This window comes from Amblyomma americanum, chromosome 6 (assembly GCF_052857255.1).
Source record: "Amblyomma americanum isolate KBUSLIRL-KWMA chromosome 6, ASM5285725v1, whole genome shotgun sequence".
Classification (NCBI taxonomy): domain Eukaryota; kingdom Metazoa; phylum Arthropoda; class Arachnida; order Ixodida; family Ixodidae; genus Amblyomma; species Amblyomma americanum.
Genome location: NC_135502.1, coordinates 143,178,518 through 143,198,832, shown reverse-complemented (window position 1 = coordinate 143,198,832; position 20,315 = coordinate 143,178,518). Strand labels below are relative to the sequence as shown.

General features: G+C 49.3%; 1 protein-coding gene across 1 annotated transcript in view; it reads left to right on the top strand.

The window, feature by feature from the left end:
- The first annotated feature begins 1,408 nt into the window (after positions 1–1,408).
- conv (insulin like growth factor binding protein acid labile subunit convoluted) overlaps positions 1,409–20,315 on the top strand; it is a 66,183-nt gene continuing 47,276 nt past the window's right edge. The window contains exon 1 of the mRNA XM_077628043.1: positions 1,409–2,643. The gene's annotated coding sequence lies outside the window, so the exon portion shown is untranslated. The remainder of the gene's footprint in view (positions 2,644–20,315) is intronic.

The following is a 20,315-nucleotide window of genomic DNA, read 5'->3' as shown; positions in this document are numbered from 1 at the left end:
GGACTCTAATAAAGTTGCGGCATGCCTGGGTTATGGAAGCACGCCGCTTCACGAATAGTGTCCAGCAAGGATTTTTTTAATGTGCTTCGTAGAAGCTGAGTTATTTGTCGATAAAATTTGAATTTCAGCGTCTTCGCGCCTTTCCTTCTCTCGTCACTTTTTGCACGCTGGAAGGTAGGCGCTCCTTCGATGACCCCCCCCCCCCCCCCCCCCCCCTCTGCGAGCGGAGCTTCCCGACCCGCCGGAGCTTAGCGGCTTATTGGCCGCGGCCACGGTAGCTGCCTGACGTCTGAAAGAATCTAACCAATGGCAACCTCTCACCTTGTCTACGCAGATGCGGGGGACGGAGGAGGGTGTGAGCATGAAAAAGTCGCCGGGAAGGGCTCGCCAACTTTGACGCGTGATTGTGGGTCTTCTGCTGCGTGTAGAAGAGTATTATTTGGCTCTGGTTTTCATGGCAACACAGTGCAGTGATTAAGTGAGTTAATGTGCTCTCCTCGAAAGGCGTTTCAGAGCCTCTTTAATCTCCTCCATATTTAATCTCCTCCATAATCTCCTCCATATATATATATATATATATATATATATATATATATATATATATATATATATATATATATATATGAGTTCATTATTTCTCAACACCGTGAAAAAAGCGCAGCAGCTTGCTAAGAGTCCTTAATATTTAAGCATGGAGAAAAAAGGGGAACTTGAAATCTGGTTACATTAAACTCGTTTAATGGCAGTCGTGCGTAAAGCCTAGACTTCATTGCTTTTCTACGGATAGATTTTAAGTGCACTGGCAGATTCAATAGTCCGCAACTTTGCAAGAGCAACAATACAAATGGGCGGACGTACGGCCAGCGATGCAATTGCCCTCTAACAAACTGAAGAAATGCGTGAAACCTCTGGTAGATTTGGTCAATATACAGTGGAGATGTGGGCGCTTCAATCTGAGAAAAAATATAGGCCCATTGTTATAAACATACATCTTATGAAAGTTTGCATTGTCTCCCGTTCTATCCGAAATCTTTAGGGTTTGGCGCCTATAAAATAAAAAAAGTAATACTCAGTTACGCTGTCCTTGCTTTGCAGGCTATGGCGTTTTTCATCTTTAAGGTTATAGATGACAAAATGGAATCGTGCACTTGTCGAAATCTCAAGAAGCTCCGCCTCAGAGCTCACGGTCGTGTTCCAAACATGGCTCCGATGATGATTACATACCTTTCTGGCGTTCACGTGCATTCTGCTCCTGAGTTTCTTTTCTGTACGCCGGTCAGGGACGTCGAGGACAGTTATTTATTAATTTTAGCTTTAGCACTTTTATTCACGCTATTAAAAGGTTTTCGCGTATCACATCCACAGGTGAAAGGAGGAGGACAGCGGTTGCACCTAAGAAGGGGCGAGTCCACGTCGGGGACAGGTGCAGTGCGCCGCGGCCTTGTCTATTGGCCCTGTGGATTCGAAGGCCGCTGGTGCCGCAGCAGCGTAGCCGAAGCAGCCCGGAGTGCCTGCACACTGTATAGAGATGGAGGTTCCCCTCACTCTTACGGCAGGCAGCAAGGGAGAAGCGAAAACACTGGGCGGTGAGCGAGGAGGAGGGAAAGGGTCGTCGGAGGGAGCGAAACCTGTCCAGCGGCCACGCGACGTGACCCAAATACAGGAGAGCGAAGAAACGGCTCGCCTCTCCCTTTTCTGGGTCAGCTGGCGGCGTCGTTTCTTCCGCCTGCGGCGGCGCCCACGCTGCAACTGACGCGAAAAGCAAATCGTCCAGCCGGCGGCTCCTCGCAGCACGAGAGGATGCTTCATCGTCGACGTGACGAACCCACTCATCTGCCGATTCACGCTGGCATCCAGACAGGGAGAGGCCCGCTCTACTCGGCTGCCACTCGGGCTCCCCTGGACGGGACACATTGTGACCAGGAGCGGGCGGCTGCGCGCGACAGCGCTGCCTGAGCGAACATGTCGCGCTGCGTCGGGGCTTCCAAGGGGCTCGCAGAAGCTTAGCAAGGCCGCGCTGTCGTGCGTGCCGCATGCCTGCCAGTCTTTCGCGGGAGAAAGCGAGGGAACGTGAAGAAAGGCGGCGTCAGTGAGGGGAGCCGCGTTTGTGGTGGTGTTCGACGAGGGGAATGTCGCCCCTGCTGCGTGCTGTGGTGTTGTGAAAGGCCGCGACTAATCGCGGTTAGCGGGGAGCCAACAACCGGCGCTACTCGAGCGTCGAGAGTGGACTCGCCTTACTGCGTTCCTCGGAGCACCTGAGGAAAGTGCCATTAGGGTTGGTGGTTCGCCTTGTGTGTAGTCTGTGCCTGTGCGCTCTTGCGTCGTGGATGGATGCATGTTACGCGCCGGTAGCCTCCGTCACTGCGACGTTGCGCTGATTGCGAGATCGGCGTTCTCGCTTCGGTCTAGGGCCACTTTCTACAAGCGAAACAGCAGGGAGTGTCAGTGAACTGTCCACCTCGACAACGTCTTTAGTTACTGCTGGCCAAGCAGCAAGCGTCACCGTGGGGTTTCTGCTGCGGAGATGTAATCCCAAGTCGCCTGGTGTTGAGCACGCCGCAGGAGTTTCTGGACGACTGCCATTGAAACCCCGGCATTGCAGGCATTCCCGGAGCTCCTACATTGTTGGATAAATTCTTGAAGGTATGTCTACTACTAGTCTGGCCGTTGCATACGCGATGCTGCACATCGAGGTGCTAGGCATTATTTTGTTGCAATCGCTGAAGGAAAGGGCCGAGCTGCGCCAATCTGCGCTGCAGTCTCTGCCATTGCCGGTGCGTTTATTTTTTTTTTCTTTACGCTTGACCGTCAGGAGGTCGGAAATTGTGTGGACGCTGTTACAACAGTTTTCTTCAGTTTCTATTTTGGTAAATGTGTAAAAAAAATTGGTCAGCTCTTTCAGGAGATACATCAAGCAATAATCTCGGTTGAGGGGTCGTGAAGCATTGAAGGCGGTACGGATTTTATTTATTTATTTATTTATTTATTCAAGTTACCCCTAAAGACCCTCCAGAAGAGGGTATTACATGGGGGGGGGGGGTACAATCATAAGTAATCGCGATACATTTCAACAAGTAAGTGTAAAAAAAAAAAAAAGCTAATTAAAACATAAGGCATCACACAAAGAAAAATTGAACACTAACAAAAACAGCAAACATTTACACATTTCCGTCACAGCGAAGAAGCTCTTGGAATTTTTTATTGTCAGTTTCTGTGGCGATGACTGATGGCAAACTATTCCATTCAGTGATAGTACGGGGAATAAATGAATTGGCATAAGACGATGAATGACAGTTTACGCGTTTAACTTTGAAAGAATGATCACGGCGTGGAAAGAGAGCATCAGGTGACTGAAACAAATCACGGCGAAGGGATGGGTGGTGATAAAGCTTATGGAAAAGGGTTAAGCGAGCAAGTTTACGGCGATATGACAAATCTTCCAGTTCGGCACGTTTTTTTAATGCTGAAAGGCTTGTGAAGGGTGAGTAGTCTGAAAATATGAAACGAACAGCACGGTTTTGCAAGGATTCAATGTTAGTGATAACGTAGGCTTGAATAGGGTCCCAAATGGCCGCAGCATATTCGATTTTAGGGCGTATTAGAGTTATATAAGCAAGCTTTTTAACGTGTATAGGGGCGTATCTGAGGTTACGTTTAAGAAAACCAAGTGAGCGGTTAGCAGATGCTAGGGTGAGGTCCATATGGTGATGCCATGTTAGGTCAAACTGAAGGTGCACCCCAAGGTACTTGTATGTTGATGTTAGTTCCACAGTATTGTCATTTAGAATATAAGTGGTTGGAATGCGAGCTGTACGGCGAGTGAAAGATATTAGTTTAGTTTTAGAAACGTTTATTGCCATTAACCATGATGAGCACCAAGAGCTTACTGCGTTCAGGTCAGATTGTAGAGATTGGCGGTCACTGTCTGTAGTAATGTTACGGTAAATTACGCAGTCATCAGCGAAAAGGCGAAGTCTAGATGTTACACAGGCAGGTAAATCATTAATATAGATTAGAAAAAGCAAAGGCCCTAGCACGCTTCCTTGTGGTACCCCAGATGTCACATTAGCAGAGGAAGAGTTAGAATTATTAACGGAGGTAAACTGAGTTCTAGATGACAGAAAGTCCTTAATCCAAGCGAGCACGTTAGGGTGTATATTAAGCTGTGATAGTTTCAGTAGAAGTCTTTGATGAGGAACCCGATCGAAAGCTTTTGAGTAATCCAGGAACACTGCGTCGACCTGAAAGCCCGCGTCAAGTGATAATTGTAAGTCATTAATAAAGCCAGCTAACTGAGTATCACAAGAAAATCCCTTGCGAAAACCGTGCTGATAATCGAAAATAATGTTATGATCTTCGAGATAGCTGATGACTTGGCTGTGAATGATATGTTCGAGTAGTTTGCAAACAGTGCTGGTTAACGAGATGGGTCGATAGTTTAATGGAGAGGAACGCTCACCTGATTTAAATATAGGTATTACTTTGGCTATCCGCCAGTCATTAGGAATTAATCCGTGCGATAATGATTGCGAAAACAAACAGGACAACACAGCGCTAATGCTTTGGGATGTGTTCTTCAGCAACTTATTGTTGAAACCCAGGTGATCCGAACTATTAGTTATTTTAAGATTGTTTAATAAAGCTAAAATACCAGTTTCATTAATAACTATTTCAGGCATGCAAATATCTTGGATTATATCTAAGTCAGGGAATGCGCTAATGTCTTCTTTGGTGAATACTGATGAGAAGGCGTCGTTGAAAACCTGAGCACATTCATACTCTTTAATTATGACGCCGTCGCTGTCGGAAAGCAAAATGTCGGGTTGAAAGCCAGGATTTATGATGCGCCAGAATTTACGAGGGTTGTTGGTTAGCAGAGATGACAGGTCGTGATTGAAAAAGTGACGTCGAGTGGATTTCAGTAGTGACTGGTAGTCCTTGTCGCATTTCTTGTACTTTTCCCACGCGCTTAGAACACCATTTTTCACTGCCTGTCGGTAAAATCGCTTTTTCTTGTTATTGGCACGTCGCAACTTCTGGGTAAACCATGGTGCACTGCTGCTACATCTAATGGTCATTAGAGGAACGAAATCATCGATAAGTTTATTAAAAGTACTCTTGAATAAATCCCAGTTTTGCTGAACAGTGCGCAATAAATATTGATTAATGAACTGGGTGGAAAAAATTTCGAATTCGGAATTTATTTTTTCATAGTTTGCTCTGTTGTAACATCTGATTTGTTTAACAGTCGTTTTCTTTTCGTTAAAAGAACCAGTTATGCGTCCTGTTATTACGTCATGATCCGAAATGCCATCTAAATGAATAATGTCTGAACAAATATCGGGATTATTTGTTAATATTAAGTCTATAATGTTGGCAGTACTCGATGTGCGACGCGTGGGATTGGTAATGAGTTGCGATAGTGAAAAGTCAAGACATGATTGAAGAAACATGTTAGCTTCAGTTTCACTCGCTGTGACGGATTGTGTGAACCAGTTGATACTAGGAAAGTTAAAGTCTCCAAATATGAGTAAAGTACAGTTAGGAAAACGCGTACATATTTCACACAGAATTCGATTAAATTCAGAAGAAAAGCCATTATTCATGTTAGCAGGACGGTAAAAAACACCAATAATTATAACTTTAGAACAACACTTAAAAGAAACCCATGTACACTCAAGAAAAGAACTAATCGTGAGAGGCACAGTTGCCAAATCATCCCTTATCGCCAAGCGTACACCACCTCCTCTCCGGTACGGTCTGTCGCAGCGAAAGATGTTAAAATGTGTCTGGCTTACAAAAATTGAATCATCAGGAATAACATCACTGAGCCATGTTTCGGTTAGCGCAGCTAATGATGCGGAGCACGAGTCGATTAGCGAAGATATTGCGACATCTTTCGATAAAACACTTCTGATGTTAGTGTAAAGGAAAGAAATGGTTTTGGGAGTATTACATGACGAACTTTGAGAAAAAAGGAAAGCTGGGATCTGATTTGAGTAAGTGACAGAAGAACGTCAGTCTTCTTGCGAGGGGTGCTGAGAAACACATACCACGCGATCAGCCTTAGTGTCCCATACATAGGCATCGTTATTAATGTGAAGCTTATTAAATGCGAGACGAATGCGGTCGCCTTCCTTTTTCACGGATTTGGCGTACTGCCAGAGATGACGGCGCTTTTGTCGGACGGCCTCAGAATAATCGCGAGAGATGCTGAAATCTGTACCCTTGAGCTTTGAACCGTTGCTTAGTAAAGATTCAACATCTTTATCATTGTAGAATTTTGCAATGATTGGTCTCTTCTTACTTGGCGAAAAACGGCCCAGACGATGCGCTCTCACAATCGAGGTTGATAAGACATCAAGTTTGGTGGAGCAAAATTCATTCACGAGCTGCTCCGAAGTATCCCAGGTTTCATCGTCTGTATCTTGGATGCCATAAAAAAGAACATTCGACCGTCTAGACCGGTTTTCTAAATCGTCAATTTTGTCTTGCATTTTAGAGAATTCTAAATTCGGGCTGAACTGGGACTGAGCAGCTGGCGCCAATTCTATTTTAGATTCCAGTTCAACGACACGCTTTGTTAGTGCATCCAAGTCATTCTTTAGGCTGATATGAATGTTAAGGATCTTATTCAATGATTCCAGAACTGTTGTATGGCTAGTTTCCAGCCGCTGGACCGCAAGAGCAACATTGTCTAGCTTTTCCTCTTGTGCCTTAGTCATGGGCCCAGGGTTGGACTCAACATCGCCACCGAGCAGTAGGACGCGCCAAAGGTACATCAAAGCAGCACGAACACTTTTGAAAGAATTGGGTGGCCACGACACCGCGAAAAGGCAAACATCATCATTTCGGTAACAGGAAGTTTCGTACGGACAAACCTGGAAGAACATCAGCGGTGAGCGTGACATCGTAACTGCGGTGCCGTGGCCCGGTGCGTCGGTGAAAGGTGGGCGCTTTGTGCGGCTGGGTCAGCTGACGCTGTTCCGTGTTGCCGGACTGCGTACACCGCAGCGTCCAGAACTGGCAGTGGTGGATACGGTGATGCGGTGTACTCGGCTGAGGATCCGGTCGCACAATTCTTTGCGGCATCAGGACACCAAGGGAATTGTGGTATATCCAGCCATAGCGGTGCCGGCGTTACAGGAGACAGCTGGCCCAAGAATGATAGCAGCAGCACCTGGAAGAACATCAGCGGTGAGCGTGACATCGTAACTGCTGTATTGTTATAGATCAACGTTAGTTTTCAGCGTATATTCAAAGTATAATGTCTAATATCACTGTTGTCACTCTTTTTCCCCGTGCATAAGCCATTTAAAGACCGCGTCTTTTATTGAAATATTCGCACTCCGCTGGAACCAAAGTACCTAAAGTGAAAACGTAAAGCATGCGCAGAGATAAATCACGAAAAACTCATAGCACGATATTCACGTAGCTTGCACGTGCATTGCACATTACCTGCTGGCTTCATTGGCTGGTCCCTGCAACTTCCCCTTCCTTTCTAGGAACTGCCTCGCGCAAGACGATTTCGAGGCTTGCTATCGCCCGAGCAGTTCAGTGCAAAGACGCTGTATTCCGGCTCTTTCATTCGGTTCGATTTCCCGCGAAACACGCTTGATACCAGTGCGCTGCCAAGAATCGCCTTTGGCCGAAGACCGTGGCAAGCTATAACTGGCTTCTGTTCGAACTGGGCACTTGTGGAGATGAGCGGGGTTTCTGCATGGCTTCGAAAACACGCTGCTCACTTTTCCCTTCGGGGTTTCAGGACAGCGCGACTCACACGAGCGAAAAGATGTCAAGAAGGAATTAGGGAAGGTGGGGCTTTAACGCGAGGGAACCTAGCCCTAGCGTGAGAAAAAAAAAACGAAAAAGCCGCCGCTTTGACAGCATTGATTCTGGGAAACGAATCCCATTTCCTCCCATAAGGCGTCGAAAAAAAAAGAAATTTGGCGAAGCCTTCCTTTCCCCGAAGGTGGATTTCAAGGCACTCAGGTGGTGTCCGGCGGCGAATTACGCGCAAGCAGTGAAATGCCGGCGCGAGGATTGAAAAAGCACGCTTGCTTTCTAATAGCTGTGCGGCTTTCAACTGCGAAAGGATATCGGTCCTCTCGGAGCAAAGATGTAATGCCGGGTTTTTCTGTGCGGTGATTCGCTTGACTTCTGCAGGGTTCCATATTATTGTAACGAAGCGTACGTCGGGACGGAACGGTCGCTCCGCCACCTCGAAGAAGTTGACCAGCAGGTGCCGATGGGTAGCATGAATTAACTTGGTTTATTTAAAACGGGTGCAAAACATCATTTAAACTCAACAAACTGATGCAAAGCTCTAAGAGTAAATAATAACGCCGTCAGTCATACCAAGGGGTGCGCAACATCTTCCGAGCAAAGGTCCCGAGCAGCAGGACCGCAGCCGTTCCTCTCCACCGTTCCTCGCGCCAAAACCCCCTCTTAAATACGTTTGCCCAGGATCCTGGGGACACTTTTAGTAACCAATCGGAAATGCTGTTCTCGAGGCCAATGAGAACGATTTCTTTAAAACGAAAGCAGCCAATAGCACGCCGGTGCCCACGAGGTTGTTTACTCGAGAGCACCGCGTAAATTCCACGAAGACGCGCGCATTTCCGCTTGGCACACAGATGCAAGCACACAAAACGACATCCGAAACACAGGGAACGCAAACCTCCCAGTCGGTGCACCACGCGACCCGCCGTCCGCGCTCTCAGCCCTCGCGGCTCGTCTCCGACGCATCTGGTCCGCCGGGCAGTCTGCTGCCCGAAGCAATCACTTCGCGCGACTCTCCTGGAAACCACGGGGGGGTCCGCGCGCCCGCTCTGGTGTCTCGGACACGGCCTTGGGAGACATTGTCCCCCTGCAGGCAGCTAACCGTGCGTCTCAGTGCGTTTTACTCTAACTAAGCATTCGAGCAAAGCCGGGGAGGGGGCCGCACAACGCCTCGGCTTACAAAGAGCCGGAGAGAAAACGGCTCTGGCAAATGTCGGGGTGTGAGCCCCTCTAATGGCTCCCCGCACAGCAGCGAGCACAAAGACAGCAACAGTAGCACCGCGGGGAGAAGAACACATTCAGCTTGTTGGAAAAACTGGCGCACGAAACCTGCGAAGCTCGCTACGCGACACCTCCCTCCTACGAAAAAAGAGTGTCCCACTCCATTACAGTTCCGTCTGTAGAAATTAAACAACGAAATGATGCCAATAACTCAGTACAGAGATCGAAAATGAAATTGGGCCAGCTTGACATGAAGGTACAACAATACTAAACCCAATAAAATACGTGCGGAATACTAAAACAAGGCACGGAGATGGGACTAACTTAATATCAGGTCAAACAAATTACAGGCAGGTCAAACAAATTACAAGATAGAGAAAATACGTACAAACATGAAAATATTGGCAACGCAGTCAAATTTTACATAGCACACTCAAAACGTTCACATGTACATGTTCACACAAAGCACACAAAAAATGGGTTCTGGAGAACAGTCATAGGTGATTAATCCACACTTTCGTCCGCACTGTAGTATATCTCAGTCTCACTATCGTAATCGGTCCTCACTGCTGTGGTCTCAGTTTGAGGTCCCGCATGGCTACTCTGATGTGCCGACTCGGAGTAGGAGTATGCCTCAGTCGCACTTTCACCGGAGGTTTCGTGATCGTTGTTCGTCACTGTCGACGCCACTGCCCCTTTCGGCTTCGCGGAGACACGAACACTGCCTCCTAACTCATGCACACCATCCACACCACAATCACTGTTTGCTGACTCGTCGTCGGCGTCCTCATCGGAACCAACACGAGTGTGGCAGAGCTTCACACGTTTAACGTTAACGACGTCTCGCTTGCGGCCGGTGCGATCGACGACCTCCCAGTTGTTCTCGGATACTTTCCGAAGCAGACGGAACGGCCCGTGGTACCGGTGGAGCAGTTTGGTGGTCTTTCCTTTCGCACGAGAAGGCGTCCATAGGTACACGAGGTCTCCAGGGTAGAAAACAGCTTCGCGTCGCCTGGAATCGTACGCTTTTTTGTTCTTTTGCTGCTGCTCCTTCTCGCGCTGAGCTACTAACTCGCGCGCCCGGCGGAACCGGTGTAAAACTTTGTGAGCATCCATTCCGCCCCAGTCAGTCTGTGTGGATCCCAGGGCTACCTCAACGGGAAGTGTTGGCTCTTGTCCGTGCAGAAGGTAAAATGGAGAAAAGCCTGTCGTTTCGTGCTGCGATGAATTATAGGCGAAAAGGACGTAGGGCAGGAATTCGTCCCAATCCCGGTGGTGAGAGGAGACATACATGGTGAGCATGTCGGCGAGCGTGCGGTTGAAACGTTCGCACAAGCCGTTGGTTTGTGGGTGGTACGCTGTTGTTTTGGCGTGGTCCGTACCCATGGCTTTAAATATCTCCTCAATTACGGAAGCGACAAAGTGCTGTCCGCGGTCCGTAATGATGCGGTCTGGAGCTCCGTGGCGTAGGACGATCTCTCGCACAAAGCCCTGCGCGGCTTCAGCAGCTGTGGCTGCCGGGCATGCTACTGCTTCAACCCACTTCGTGTGGTAATCGGTCATCACGAGGATGTAGCGGTTCCCGGAGTAACTCTTTGTAAACGGCCCCAAGAAATCCATTCCCACTTGCTGAAATGGTCTTCCCACCGGCGGAATAGGCTGGAGAAATCCGACTGGTCTGCCAGGTAGGGCTTTCCGCGTCTGGCAGTCGGGGCAAGAGAGCACATAGTTGGTCACCTGTGCGAACATCTTAGGCCAGAAGTAGCGCCTTCGTACCTTCTCCTGTGCGCTTGACTCCGAGGTGTCCTGCCGTGAGATCGTCGTGGCAGCTCCTTAATACCTCAGTCCACAAGGCTTTTGGTACGACCAGTGCGTCGTAGTCTTCCTGGTATCCCTTTGCCCGCCTGTGCAATACACCATCGATTATCCGAAAGCACCGGGCCGTTCTTTTCAGTGTTCTGGCAACGGGTGAATTCGGGTTCTCGAGGTGTTGTATCATCTCTTTCATCCAAGGGTCTTCCCTCTGCTTCCCACTTATATCCACGCGACCAGCACAAGCAGCGGTGTAAAGTTGACTTCACTAACCGGTGCCGGCTCGTGCGGCAGGCGAGAAAGGGTGTCGGCATTTGCGTTCTTAAAACCGGGGCGGTGTTTTAGGGTTATGTCGAACTCCTGTAATAGCAGGGACCATCGCATGAGGCGTCCGTTTGGATTTTTGACGTGCATCAGCCATGTGAGGCTGGCTTGGTCGGTGACCACGGTGAATTTGCTTCCAAAGATGTACGGCCGGAACTGCTTACAGGCGTACACAACAGCCAGACATTCCTTTTCTGTTGTGCTGTAATTAGCCTCGGCGTTGTTGAGATGACGACTGGCGTATGCGATGACATGTTCCATACCGTCGTCTCTCTGCACCAGCACGGCACCAATACCGTAGTCGGAGGCATCCGTACGGATTTCGATGGGCTTGCCTGGCTGGAATTGACGCAGAACTGGCGCTGTAGTAAGTTTTTCTTTGAGCGTCTGCATTGCCGCCTCGCATGCCGTGTCCCACTCAAAAGAAACATTTTTTCTTGTAAGATTAGTCAAAGTTCGGGTGATTAGGGAGAAGTCTTTGATGAAACGCCTATAATAATTGCAGATTCCCAGGAAACTCTGTACACCTTTCTTGTTTTTCGGAGCTTGGAGCTTTTCAATCGCGGCTATTTTCTCTGGATCTGGCCTGAGGTTGTCGCCAGTCAGCACGTGCCCGAGATATCTAATTTCTTCGTGAGCAAAGCTACATTTTCCAGGTTTCAGACGCAGGTTGGCTTCATCTAGAGCGCTAAGCACCTTCTCCAAGTCCTCTAGGTGCTTTTCCATGGTGTTTGAAAAAATGACAATGTCATCCAAGTAAGCCAGACACACCTTCCAGAGAAGGCCGCTCAAAACTTTGTTTATCATCCTCTGGAAGGTCGCTGGGGCGTTGCAGAGGCCGAAAGGAACGACAATAAACTCGTATAGACCAGAGCTGCCGTATAGACTGGACCAAATGCTGCCTTCGGCTTGTCCTCTTCGCGGATTCCTACGTGCCAATAGCCTGAGGTGAGGTCGAGTGTTGTGAAATACCGAGACCCTTGCAGCAGATCCGGGATGTCATCGATCCGCGGCAGTGGGTGCACATCTTTCTTGGTCACCGCGTTAACTCTTCGGAAATCGACGCAGAAACGCCAACCTCCCTGCGGCTTCTTTACGAGAACGACGGGCGACGACCAGGGGCTGTGTGACTCTCTGATCACTCCACCCTGAAGCATTTCCTCTACTTGCGTTTGAATTACTTTTCTCTCGAAGGGTGAGTGGCGGTACGGGTGCTGACGAATGGGTGTCGAATTTCCCGTGTCGATAGTATGCTCCGCTACGTGAGTGCGTCGAATAGGGTTGTGCTCGCCGGTAAACAGATGACTGAATTTCTGAATAAGGGACAAGAGCTCCCCCCTCTCAGATGGCGTCAGGTGTGGCCCAGTCTCGACGTCGAAGTGCCCCGTCGTGGAGGGGTCGTGCGGCACGGCGAGTCCGAGTTGCGCCTCATGTAGGGATGTGGCCCAGCCAATTTTCGTCTCGCGATGCACCACTATCGGCGACAAGGTAGGATTAGCAACACGGACAATTCCAATCCCGCCGACCACGTTCATTACGGTCCGCGCCACCTGAAGTCCACTCCTAAGGGTTGAGTTCGGCTCGACGAGTTGAATTCCATTTCTCGGAACGCGTGCCCTCAGAATGGCTTCCGTACGAGGCTCGATGCGAACTTGGTCCTCACTTCGTGCCGTGACGATGTTTGTCTGCGATTGCACGCCAGCGTCGAGTTGCAGCCGGTATACGTCGCTCCCGATCTTTAGTTCTTTTTGGCGAAAGTCAATGAGCAAGTTCGCCTGCCGGCAAAATGGGAGCCCACCCAACAATTCGTACGGGCAGTCCTTGAGAACGATGAATTTTACGCCGAATTTGGCTGATCCGAATTGGAGTAGTACTTCTGTTTCTCCCGCCGGTGACAACAAGTCTCCGCCGATTCCTTTGACGAAGGCGGTGCTCTCAGTTGGTTTGACTTCTGAACAAATTTTAGCAGTGAATTTAGAAGACATTATATTTACGGAGGCGCCTGTGTCAATGATAAGGGTGGCCTTCGAGTTATTTGCCTCGACTTGCACTGTGAGGAGCTGGTTCTCGCTCATCACGCACACAGGTCGGCAGGGCTGACCACCTAGGCCCTGCCGTTCCCGTTTCTCAAGTTGGGAGCTTGCTCGTCGCGTACATTTCTTTGCTCGCGGTCCTCGTCTCTCCATCGCTGGCGACACTGTCGAGAAATGTGTCCGTTTCGGTTACAGTAGTGGCATCGCAGTCGTCCGTCGTCGGCACGCGTCGTTCTCGGCGGCCATGGCACACGGTTTCGAAATACTTCTTCAATTGCCTTTAGGCGCCCGGATAATGACTCAAGGGATGCGGCGATCGCCTTGAAATCTTGCTCACCTTCGAGTCTTTGTTGCTGACGGTAGGATGCAGCAGTGCAGGCGGGAAGTAGGTGGGGCTGCCCAGGCGCAGGAACAGGCTCGGTGGTTGCGCTGTTGGGTGTTGCATGGATGTTCGAATTCCGGGCACCTGTTGGCAGGTAGGTGGTGCTCGCTGGGGGCGGCAGCAGCCGAGAAGCAAGACCCATCAGCGTGGCCTGACTGAGACGCTGCAGTATTTGTAAGAAGTCTGCGCAGGTGGTCGGGTTGGAAATTATCATTTTCTCCATAGTCGCTGGTTGGAGGCCCCGCAGCAAATGACGCAATCGGTCTTCTTCCGGCATCTTTGGGTCGACCCTGGCGCACAGCTGCATCACATCGTAGAAGTACCGCTCTGAGGATTCTGTAGGAAACTGCATACGATTCTGTAGCCGGAGATAGGCGATCTCCGCAGCGTGGCGGCTGCTGAAGCAGGCCTTGAGCTTCGCCGCCCAATCACTCCACGAACTTGGCGCACCGGTAAGTAGTTGCGTTGTGTACCACTTCTTCGCGTCCACGTAAAGAGCAAGGTAAAGAAACTTTACCTTAGTGTCGCTGTCCCAGCAGTTCAAAGATGCGACGTGTTCGTAGCAGGTCAGCCATTCCGCAGCGGACTCCTCCGGGGTTCCCTTGAATACCGGCGGGGCGATGGACGGTATCGATTGAGGGCTCGTCATTGTAGCGAAGTCTGCTGACGTCTGGCTTGGCTCACTTCTAAGGTTGGGGCGCATTTCCAGTAGAGCGGGGTCGTCGCTACCCCGCAACCTCCACCACTTGTAACGAAGCGTACGTCGGGACGGAACGGTCGCTCCGTCACCTCGAAGAAGTTGACCAGCAGGTGCCGATGGGTAGCATGAATTAACTTGGTTTATTTAAAACGGGTGCAAAACATCATTTAAACTCAACAAACTGATGCAAAGCTCTAAGAGTAAATAATAACGCCGTCAGTCATACCAAGGGGTGCGCAACATCTTCCGAGCAGAGGTCCCGAGCAGCAGGACCGCAGCCGTTCCTCTCCACCGTTCCTCGCGCCAAAATCCCCTCTTAAATACGTTTGCCCAGGATCCTGGGGACACTTTTAGTAACCAATCGGAAATGCTGTTCTCGAGGCCAATGAGAACGATTTCTTTAAAACGAAAGCAGCCAATAGCACGCCGGTGCCCACGAGGTTGTTTACTCGAGAGCACCGCGTAAATTCCACGAAGACGCGCGCATTTCCGCTTGGCACACAGATGCAAGCACACAAAACGACATCCGAAACACAGGGAACGCAAACCTCCCAGTCGGTGCACCACGCGACCCGCCGTCCGCGCTCTCAGCCCTCGCGGCTCGTCTCCGACGCATCTGGTCCGCCGGGCAGTCTGCTGCCCGAAGCAATCACTTCGCGCGACTCTCCTGGAAACCACGGGGGGGTCCGCGCGCCCGCTCTGGTGTCTCGGACACGGCCTTGGGAGACATTGTCCCCCTGCAGGCAGCTAACCGTGCGTCTCAGTGCGTTTTACTCTAACTAAGCATTCGAGCAAAGCCGGGGAGGGGGCCGCACAACGCCTCGGCTTACAAAGAGCCGGAGAGAAAACGGCTCTGGCAAATGTCGGGGTGTGAGCCCCTCTAATGGCTCCCCGCACAGCAGCGAGCACAAAGACAGCAACAGTAGCACCGCGGGGAGAAGAACACATTCAGCTTGTTGGAAAAACTGGCGCACGAAACCTGCGAAGCTCGCTACGCGACATTATACTGAAAACGGCGCAGCGATTCGGAAAATAACAAAAAAAGAAGATTAGAAATGAAGCCGTCCTGCAGGATTCTGTCCATACGCGGACTCGCTGCATTTCTTGTCCGCCAGAATGAAACATCGCGATCTCGAGCCGTATATAGCTCTGATCGAGCGTTGCGCAGCGCCGCGAGGGAAGGTTGAAAATTCCGTGTCCAGAATCTATCCATTACACAGGGTGTATCGTGTTCCAGCTTTTGCACGCCTAAACAAACAACCCGGGACAGGCCAACACCCTCTCAATGCTAAGGCCTCTCCACCGGCCGCGTGACGTCACGCCAAGGGACCGTGCAGGCCCCGCGCTCCGCGATTTCAGCGCGCCGCGCCCGTCTGCACTATTCGGGTACTGCCGTACGTAGCTGCCTTATAAGTGATTCCTTCATTTTCATTTTTGTCGTTGCTGCAGAAAAGAAATTCGCTAGTTTGTGCGCGCCTTAGGCTATCATTTTATCTGCTTTATATATTTTTTTTATTGCAGAACACCTTATTGTCAAGAAAGTTCGAGCTGCTAATACAGTTTTTTATAATAAACAATTTAGCATACGGCCGCCAATTTCGCATTATTGGTCATTATAATAAAAAATTGATTAGTTAATTTCAATTAATCATCTAATTATTAGGTTCTATCACGTACATGATGTCTGCCGTGCGGTAAAATCCATCCGCACAGACCGCACATGCGTATATCTAGTTGTTAAAGTAGAAGTTCGTGAACATTGAAAAAAAAAACACCGTCTACTGCGCATTGTGTTAGTTTTATTCTGTATTGTGTTTTGCTTAAAGCTTTCACACACAGCAATAATGACACTCACAATAATGTTGCGCTGTTGAGTATTTGTACAGCTAATCTGACCCTTACAATAAAAAACGACGAGACACCAGCAATGAAGTGTGCGCAAAGCATTTTTATTGCTTGGGAATAAAACTTACTTCTTCTTAAGCGTTGCTGCTTTCCGGGCTGCGGCCTTCTGCTGCGCATTGTCTTGTATGGCATCATTTCTTAGTTTGCAAAAGTTGTTTAGAACAACGTTGGTTGCAACGCGTACTACCAAGCGCAGGAGAGTTTGTGCAGTGTGGCCATTTTCACATGTCTCAATGTCGTGTTCGTCCAGGAGGGAAATCGTCTGTGAAATCACGACACCACGTTGATTTCTACAGGAGAGAAAATCTTCCGCGGTTGCTCCAAAAGACAACTTCTCTGCAACTAGTTTAGTCATCAGTACCATGTGAACTGTGCATGGCTGGGGAAACTTCAGCCCTCCTCTCGACAGGTTAGCTATCATGGCAGTATTTTCCGCTTCGATCTCTCGATTTTCAATCACCAATGTGCTGAAGCAAGCAGAACATGAAAGCTTCTTTAAAGCAGCATGAGCAGCGTATCCTGCAATGTAGACAATAGCATCCATGTCAGAGTGGGCGTGTGTAATATCGTCGTCGCTGACAGCCACAGAAAAGTTGCATGGGACAAGATCCTCACTTACGTCTTCAAACTCTGTTTCCTCGCGTGGAAATGTCAAAAGTTTTTGAAGACGAAGCTTCTTCTCACATTCGTAGAGCTGACGCACGGAAATGTGGTACTGTGATCCTGCCAGCTGGCGGTAACGGCCGAACCGGTCTTCTAGCGCATCCGTCTGAAATTTGCCCAGCAGTACGTACTTGAAGTGAAGTTCTTCTAAGCAGTAGCGCGAGAGTTCTACCAGAGAATAGCATGTCAGTCGCAAAGCACTGTGAGTCTCTTTCGTCAGCGAGCCACTGGTGATGTTTATTCTTGCCCAAGCGTCCAACCAGTCCACAACGCCGCTCAGGAAAGCTAACTGTGTGTCATCAACAGACCTTACAGGGTCTTGCATGCTGTCCCTTAGCCTCTGGCCTTTGCAAGGGGTCTTAACATTGACTATTTGCCACCATGTGAGGATAACGTCAATGAAAAGAGCAGTCGACTCAGCTTGAGGAATCTTGAACGCGGAACCATGTGTCCTGAGGGCATTTGAAACAAACTGATTAATGACGTCGAGAGCGAGCTTTACATTTTGCCGCTCCATTGAGGTTGGATTCACGGCTTTTGCGTTCAGTCTGTAAGCAGCCTTCACAAGCGACGTCTTCTCTGAAGAATAAAGCTGCCGCACAGCTGCGAAAGAAGCAGCTTTCATACGAGGAGGCCCTTCGGGCATTGCTCCACTCAAGTCCATTTCAGGGAAATAGAGGCATGTTCCAGGGTTTTTCTGGTTAATCCAATTGTTCCTAATGCACTTCAAGAGATGCACAGGATCGACCACGTAGAAAAGAGGGCGAGCGTTATCGGCTGGATGGGGATAGACAATGCTCACCTGAGGACTTGTAGCAAATAACGACATCATCTTGCGGTTCAGAGCATTGTTGTCCGTTATCACAGCGATAATTTTGAGCCCCATTTTCTCAACATTAATGATTATGTTCTTAGCATGCTCGTGCAAAATTTCTGCGCTCAGTTTGCTCACAGGTAATATGTGAATGACGTCCTTGTTTGCAGAAAGGAGTGATTGTACCATGAACACATGGGCTGTTGTTGCTGGTTCCGTTGAATGAACCGACGATCCTACTATTGTGCCCCCTTTGTAGTCGAAGTATGGTTTTATGTGGATCTCATCGATCATCAGGGTCACTGTCTTCTCGTGGTCTTTCATTGATTTGACTCGTTCTCGGATGTAGGAGAGACAGTGCGGTTGATTTTGCTCCACAAGAGGGTCAGCTTTGTAATTTGAGCAAACACGGCGCAGTGTGGAAGGATGGGGCAGAATGATTCTTGATGCAGCTCTTGTGAAGTGATATGCGTGAGGAGAAATTGAATTCAAAATACTGGCGAATACCAGCAGCTCTGCGCTATACACATGCTGTTTCGCGAGGCGAAGCTCTATCTGCTCAACCAGAAATTTCAGCAAAGAAGACTGTTCTTTCGTCGTATCACTGTCCTCAATGAGGTCTGCAAGCAGTGAACCGACAAACTGCAATACTTTAGTATGTTTCGACTCTTTCGTCACCTCAGGTATATTATGCAAGCCTATCTCGAGTTCTTCTAGCAGCAAGGACAGGCTGGAGGTGTCGCATACTTGAGCTGGCAGAATCCTGCCTGAAGGAAGCGACAGAAGCTTCACTCCATTCAAGAAAACAGAAAGTGACAGATCAGGGAGAACTACCAAGGCGCATTTCACATTAGGTGAAGGATCATTCTCGATGAGAAGGAACCTAACGCACTGCTCATCGACAGAAACGGTCCAGAATTTCGTGTTGCAGATTCCAGGCAACTTAGATTTGAACTCCTCGTAAGATGAAACTTTGTTTCTTTTCTGTTCAAGCTCATTAGACTGAAGTGACTTCCTCATAGCCTCCTGCAAAGCAGCGTTTTCCCTTCTTGCTTTTTTCGTCTCTGGCGATTCACTCCGTCCAGGCGTTGAGGACAAGTATTTTGGGCAGTTTGGAAAAACAGAAGGCGCAGCATCAATCTTCAACTGTAGCCTGTCACGCTTCACCTCTATTATTTTCCCTGTCAGTTCATCTTGGTGTGACAACGTCGTAATGAAGTCGCCTGCGTGGAAGTGCAGTTCACACACCTGCACGAGAAAATGAAGCAAGGCCATTCGCCATGACTCTCCATTGCCTAAAACACTAAGTAAAAAGAGTCTGAATAGTGAACAGCTTTTACATATTTACACAGCTTTTACACAAGCCTTATGCACATCCACAGAACTAAATGCTTCCTGGACAATTCATACATAAGTGTAAGAAGTGATATCATTGCCTACAAAGACAGCATGCCTTTCCGGGAGCGACAGCTCACAACTAAGATAATTACCAGCGCCTATTAAGCAATATTTCAGAGTCTTACCCTCGAATGCTCTGTAGGTGTGAAATCCTTCCGTGGAATGGCTCGCAACCAGGCTTTTCTTCGTACTTCGTCTCTTGGGAAGCAATAAACACGTACTTTGGGACCATTCTGGTAGTTCCCGCGGCACCCGGGAACACAGCACCGGCCCATGTTTCACGAAGTTGCACTCGCTACACGGCAGGCAATCAGTTTCCCATTCGTGCGCTAGCACAGGTACGCACGCCACACAAGAAACGGCCACACGAAACAGACACAGCCGTGCGAGGAGCGAACGGAAATGCACCCAACGCCAGGCTGAAAGACTCAAGCAGCAGCTAGACGCTCACTGCAAGACTGCGTTCGTGTCTGTGCTTGCCCGGGCAAGCGCGAGCACATCGAGGGAGACAACCGAGCGGAGCGGAGCCGCGCTTGGTGAGCAGCCTGACCGGACACTTGGCGTGACGTAGCGCGTGTGGAAAGGAGGGCCTGGAGAGGCCTGAAGAAAGTATTTAGAGGGTGTTGGACAGGCCCGTCCGTCGCGCCCGTCAATCAAATTTTACACGCGCCAGCCAAGCCCCCCAAAACAGGTTGCCCTCTTGGCTTTCCACGGTTACCCCTCGTCCTCCTCCAAGGCCGCAAAAGGGGCGGATGACTTCCTGTCTGGCGAGAAAGGAGGCGCTGGGGTAGGCGGTGAGAGTAGGTGAGAGGGCGGAAAGCTCTGCGAATGACCTTCGGGTTCGGCCAACACCTTCTCGACTTTACAAGGCCTGCTCACGTCCTCCTCTCCCCGGCAGTCTACGTCACGCTAGTGGTCCTGTTCTCCGACGGGCCAACACCGTCTTCGACGAGCGCCCCCGCACATTCCGAACATTCCGGAGCGACAGGTTCCAGCCAAAAAAAAAAAAAAATTTTTGAGCAAGTCCAAGCTTTTCAGTCGTCCCTGTCTACACTGTAAAAAAAAAATGCTCCGCAGTACAGAGAAACCCGCTGGTAATGCGTTGCCCGAGGGTCTTCCGCAACATGAGGTAGGGACTAAATGTCAGAAACAGAGACTCCGTATGACGACTGTCACATTCTTGGTAACGGAAAGTTATGCCATGCTATGCACGAGACCGAAATCGTTTTTTCACAACGAATGCTTATGTTTTGTTCTTATTGAAGTTTCCGCAATGTGTAT